Raw genomic sequence first — 6,000 nt, forward strand, 5'->3', positions numbered from 1 at the left:
GTCCTAGTCTGACATTCTAACCACTGCATCATGCTGCCTGTTTTTAGGTTCTTTAATTACAGCTGTGTGCATAGTGACAAAAAGCAATTTTGCAGTCTCCTCCCCTTTTGCCAGCTTTTGCAAGGATGTACTCATTCCACATTCACAATGAACCAGTCTTGGATTCCGAACTGAGACCATATTGTCTCTTTTATTCTAGGGCTGGGTGATATGCTGCATGCAAATGATTAGGAAAGAAAATTACCAGTATGTGCTTTGCAAATTTTGCTTGTGGTCTGATACCCTCCCCACCATGGTGCCTTATCATGTTAACCAACAGCCTGCATGGATAACTTATTGAAGGGAAGGAATGTGTGAGCATTTCCTACTGACAAGGGCCCTGAAGACGTCAGCTCCGCTATCTGCTCAATATTATATGATCTGTCAAACTAAATTATTCAGAGCAGAGCCTGTAGACCCAAGTTGCGTCTTAAACCTATTAAGACATAATGAGATTTGGAGGACAGGTGCTCAATTTGGTCCCAAATAAGAGCCACTCAGCCTTTCACAGTCAAGTATAGTGAATTGCATAGAAGCTAGGAGAGAAGAGCTTTATCTTGGCTCCTCTGACAGCCTGGGCTCCTCGGCAAGGAGGACTGCCAAGTGAAGATGGAGAGGGGAAAAGATTTAATTCATTTCCAAATAAGTCTTCACAAGCTGCTTTGGGGGGCTTCCTCTGGTCCAACAGATGCTGCAAGACCAAAAAAGAAAAAAAGGAACATGATCAATTATGCTTTCCACAGTTATTAATGCGCCCCAAAACCACCCTGAAACAGCTTGCAGCCTGACTCTGATATAATTACAGATGAAAGTCTTCACTTTTCCCCTTGCACAAATACCAGCCTATTATCAGGTGCTTGCCAAAAGCCAAGTGAAACAAGCCTATTGTGATCACCAGAAGGTCCCATTGGTACAGATGGAAATGAGATAAAAAGAAGAGAAAGAAAGCAGCTAATGATCTCTGATTGGAAATTAGTTTCAAGGTGCCAGGAGCCGCATAAAAAGGATAGCTCAGAACATAATAGGAGAATGAGTCTGTCCCAAAAGGATGGGTGTTTTTGAATTTTGGCTAGACAGGCACAGTCAGCAGCAACTGATCCCATCTTGCTGGTTATTGCACAGGGCAAGCTCATTTATGCAGGCTGCAGGCCATGGGCATACCCGGGGGGCGGGCAGGGGGAAGCTGCCCCCCCAGAAGCAAAAAAATAAAAAATAAATGGTTATCGGCAGCCTAAAAGGGAAAAAAAGCTCAAGACTGGTCTTTCTCCCCCTCCCAAAATCTCAATAACAATTGAGCTCTTCCGCTCTTGCCGAGGCAGTTGGCCACTGTGTGTGTGTGTGTGTGTGTGTTTTGCGCCGGCTGTTTCCCCCTCCCTCATGCCGACAAAGAGCTGGCGTGCCTATCAGAGACCGGATCCTAGCCTGCACCCTGCTTGGTCAAATGGGGATGCAGGCTGAGACTTGGGCAGTGTCAGGGGGCGAATTCATCGTTGCCGGGATTCATCGTTGCAAGGGAGCTTGGCAAACACGGTTCCCTTGCATGGTGAGTAGTTCCTTTGCGAGGACTGAGGATCCTGGGAAACTGAGTTTTTCAGCCATTTGGGGCTTTCTGTTGGGGGGGGGGAGTTTTTCTGTGTTTTGAAGCTGTTTTTGTTTTTTGAAGCTGTTTTTGTTTTTGAACCTGAACGACCATGGCTTGGCCCCCCCCCAGTTTTGATCCTGGGTACGCCCCTGCTGCAGGCAGAAGTTAGATTAACATTTAGGAAGGTTGTGCTGGCATTAGTTTACAGAAACATGCAGGAATTGTCTTGCCAATCGTACCTTGAAGTCAAATGGAATCCGTTCCAGATGTCCGTTCAACTTCCAAAACATTCAAAAACCAAATCGCAGCTTCTGATTGGCTGCAGGAAGCCCTGTTGGACATTCAGGTTCCAAAAGAACTTTCACAAACCGGAACAATCACTTCCAGGTTTGCGACGTTTGGGAGCCAAAATGTCCGAGTTCCAGGGCGTTCAATGACCAAGGTACAACTGTACAAGAACCCAGTTGGATCAGACCAAAACCCATCCTTTTAGTTCAGTATCCCGTTTCCACAGTAGGTGACCAAGATGCCTGTTGTAAATCCACAGGCAAAACACGAGCATGCTAGCATTCTCCCATCTGCCATGCTTTGAACAATTCTGCTTACATAAGGCAAAATGAATCAGACTTATGTATTCCTATGATCACTGCATTCTTGGAATAGTGCAATTCAATTTAGCATTAAATGGGGTATACACACAAGCAGAACAAAGCCCACTTGCCAACAGGACTGTTCCCCCTCTCCTGCTCCTGTGTAGCCCCATAACCTGTTCTGGGGGTTCCCGAACCCTCCAGAGCATATTTAGGGGGTAAGTGCAGGGGGAGGAGTTAGGGGGAAAGTCCCATTTTGCAAGTGGACCTCATTCATCAACATTGCAGATGGACCTCATTGCACAACAACTTAGTTGCATCCCATCCTTCATCTTGTCCTTGGGCCAAGCCACCAGCATTCTTGGGATATTTTAATCCTTTCAATATGAATCGGCCTGTGCAGTTGTGATTTGCCTGTGATTTGCATGCATCCACAAACAAGAAGCACACGATAGTCCACATGTTTGCCCTTGTACATAAGGCTAGTCCTACTCAGAGTAGACCCATTGAAGTTAATCGACATGACTAACTTTGGCTACTCTGAGCAGGACTGGCATTGAATACGTATAACCCTATGTCTGTACTGCTCCAGGAGCTATCCCAAGTGCTGAATTCTCACACTGTTTTAACTCCGGTATAAATTCATCCCAGAACTAAAACATGAAGTGCAGGCTGTGTCAGTTGCCCGTGGTACATCCCATGACAGACATCATGCAAAAACGAATTGGTGATGCAAATACACACTTAATTTTATTCAGCTAGAATGTGGAGTATTTAAATTCTGATCACTCAAAAGAAAAGGCCAGGCCGAGCCTCTGTATTTTAACTGGGTCAGTAAAGCTCTGCACTAGAAACAGTTTCAGGCAGAAGACCAGAAATAAAAATAATTGCAGCAAAATGCTGGCTATCTTTAGCAGCACAGACCCAGGCCCCTTTAATGCTATTTTTACTTGTGCAATAAATTGGCTTCAGTTTCTTTTTGTTTTGCACACTCGGCATGTCCTTTCTTTTATCACGGGGCACTGTATTTTCCCAGCACTCCAAAGCATGATGTTTTGCCCCAAGGTAGATATACTTTTTCATCTAGCTAGCACATTAATTTCTGCCCTGCTTGCCGGGTAGAATGTGATTGTGCAAGGGATATTTCTATTTAATTTATTGAAGATTTTTTTTAAAAAAAAATAGCACCTTTTAGGGCAATTACAAAGCAGTGCACAGTTAATGAAATATATCAATTTAAACAATAAAACTTGACAAAAACCAGCACTGGAAAATAGCTTCGCTGTCCAGCAGAACACTTTAAACTCCAAAAGTCATTTTTAAAAGATGAAGAAGTGCATCCAAAGCTCATTTAAAATAGACTAGAGATAGTACCTGCCTATCTTCCCCTGGGACTGAGTACCACATGTGAGGAGCCAGCTCACAGAAGGCTATCTCCTAGCCTAACCTTCCTCACAGGGCTATCGTGAAGCTAAAATGAGATAACACTGTGTTTAATCTGCACTAAACCTTGGTGATAAAGCGGAAAGGGAACATAAATAATAATTAAAACATAAGTGCATGCAGTGCTTGCAACCTCCACCAGATGTCCCATAACTGTATTTAAACTTCGAAACTATCAGCAATACTAGCAAGAGATTTGCAGCAGAAATGAATCAACACGTGTAAAATATTTGGGGAGATAATATATGCAATGACAATATGAATGTTGCTAATAAACTCATATGGATAACCTGAGCACTGTTCGACTCTGTTCTCATCTGAGTCTCTTTCTTTCTACCTGTCAAATCACCCATTCAACATTTTCAAAGGAAGAGGCTTTCCTCTCCTTTCTAAAGCTTTTTCTTTACAGTGGTACCTCGGGTTACAGACGCTTCAGGTTACAGATGCTACCTTGGGTTAAGAACTTTGCTTCAGAATGAGAACAGAAATCACACGGCGGCAGCACGGTGGCAACGGGAGGCCCCATTAGCTAAAGTGATACCTCAGGTTAAGAACAGTTTCAGGTTAAGAATGGACCTCCAGAACAAATTAAGTTCTTAACCCAAGGTACCACTGTATTTCATTTCATAATGTTTATGAAACAGAGAGAACAATAATAACAACAGACAAAAATTAAGAGACGGAAACAAAATTACAGTGGTACCGCGCTGCCGCCACGCCGCCGCCACGCGATTTGTGTTCTCATCCTGAAGCAAAGTTCTTAACCCGAGGTACTATTTCTGGGTTAGCGGAGTCTGTAACCTAAAGCGTCTGTAACCTGAGGTACCCCACTGTATAAGCTAGGCACATAGAATGAGTTAAAACAACCTTCCTCTTCCTTCTTATCCTCTGATGGGACCTGTTCCTGCTTTTCTAATATTCTCCCTGCTATACTGCTCTTGGCTGACCTTGTCCAATCCCATGACTTTCAGTACCAACTGTATGCTTATGATGCCAGCTAGACCTCTGCATCCAGACCATTCCCGCTTCATCCCTTTTTGTACAGCTGTTCTATTGATTCACAAACTCTGTCCAAGTCTGACATTCTCAACTTTTCCTCTTCTTAAATGTCCTCCACCCTTATCGACAATGTCACCACCTACCCTAGAGATACTCAGTGCCCTTTGAAGATTGTTAAACTACTATTCCCATCATCTCTTACCATTGCCCATGCCTGGCTGGGGCTGGTGGGAGCTGTAGTCCAACAACTTCTGGAAGCCATCACATCTTTTACCTCTGATCTGTTGACCAAGCACAGAGTTTGGGCCTTAACTCAGACTGGATACAATCTATTGCCAATTCATGTCACTGCTGCCTTTACAACATGGATGGGGAACATGCAGCCCTCCAGAGGTTGCTGGACTACAACTCTCATTATTCCTGACTTTGGCCATGCTGGTTGGGGCTGATGGGAATTGAGAGTCCAACAATGTTCCCCATGCCTGGTCCAGACTGCAAGGCCACTTGTCTTCTTCATGCCATAATTCCATTCTAGACTCTGGAAAAGTTTCCCCACAATTACAAAGCCTGATCCATTGTTATCTTCACAGATTTCTGGGGCTTTTACAGTGTATTTCTTCTCCTAGCCAAGGGAGATAGAAATCTGCAATTATGCCAGCCCAAAATCTGAATCTGGAAAAAATGCAGATCTCATGGCAGAAATAGATTAGGCAACTTCAGAAGAATAAATGGTGAAAATTAGGGACCGCGCATGAGTGGTATGGTGCACTTTTATTAATTAGTTTCATTCAAAGGAGAGCGGTTTCAATAATTGGGGATATGTGAGAGGGGTAATGTGGAGAACACTGTAGCATTCGAAACCATGCACACTGTTGCAGAAGAGGAACACTTGAAGCATCCTTTAAGCAGAGCATGACCTGAATATGAGCGATTAGAACAGCGGTAAGCCCATCAGTGAGGAACCATTTATTACTGCTTTCCTTGGCAGGAACATAGATCACTCCTTCACATCTGTGTTGTTTCCACCTTATCTACCGTTCAATCACACTTAGCAACAATTTTCTAGCTTAATCTTTTCTTTTCTTTTCTTTTCTTTTTTTCCACGCTAGGCCCGAGAAATAAATCCGCGCCCCCAGGATGCAAGTGAGCGAAGCAACATTAATAACAGCTTCAGGGCTAATTAAATATTAATTGCACGGCCCTTTAATAGGAATAGACAGAACTGTATGCCTACTGGCGGGAGCTAATACATCCGGCCCAAGCAGACGGACACGGATCTCACACATTTGGAGACGATTCCATTTCTAATTTCTCTGATCCCAGAAGACAAGGGTGTCGAATTCATTT

This window comes from Lacerta agilis, chromosome 6 (assembly GCF_009819535.1).
Source record: "Lacerta agilis isolate rLacAgi1 chromosome 6, rLacAgi1.pri, whole genome shotgun sequence".
Taxonomy (NCBI): domain Eukaryota; kingdom Metazoa; phylum Chordata; class Lepidosauria; order Squamata; family Lacertidae; genus Lacerta; species Lacerta agilis.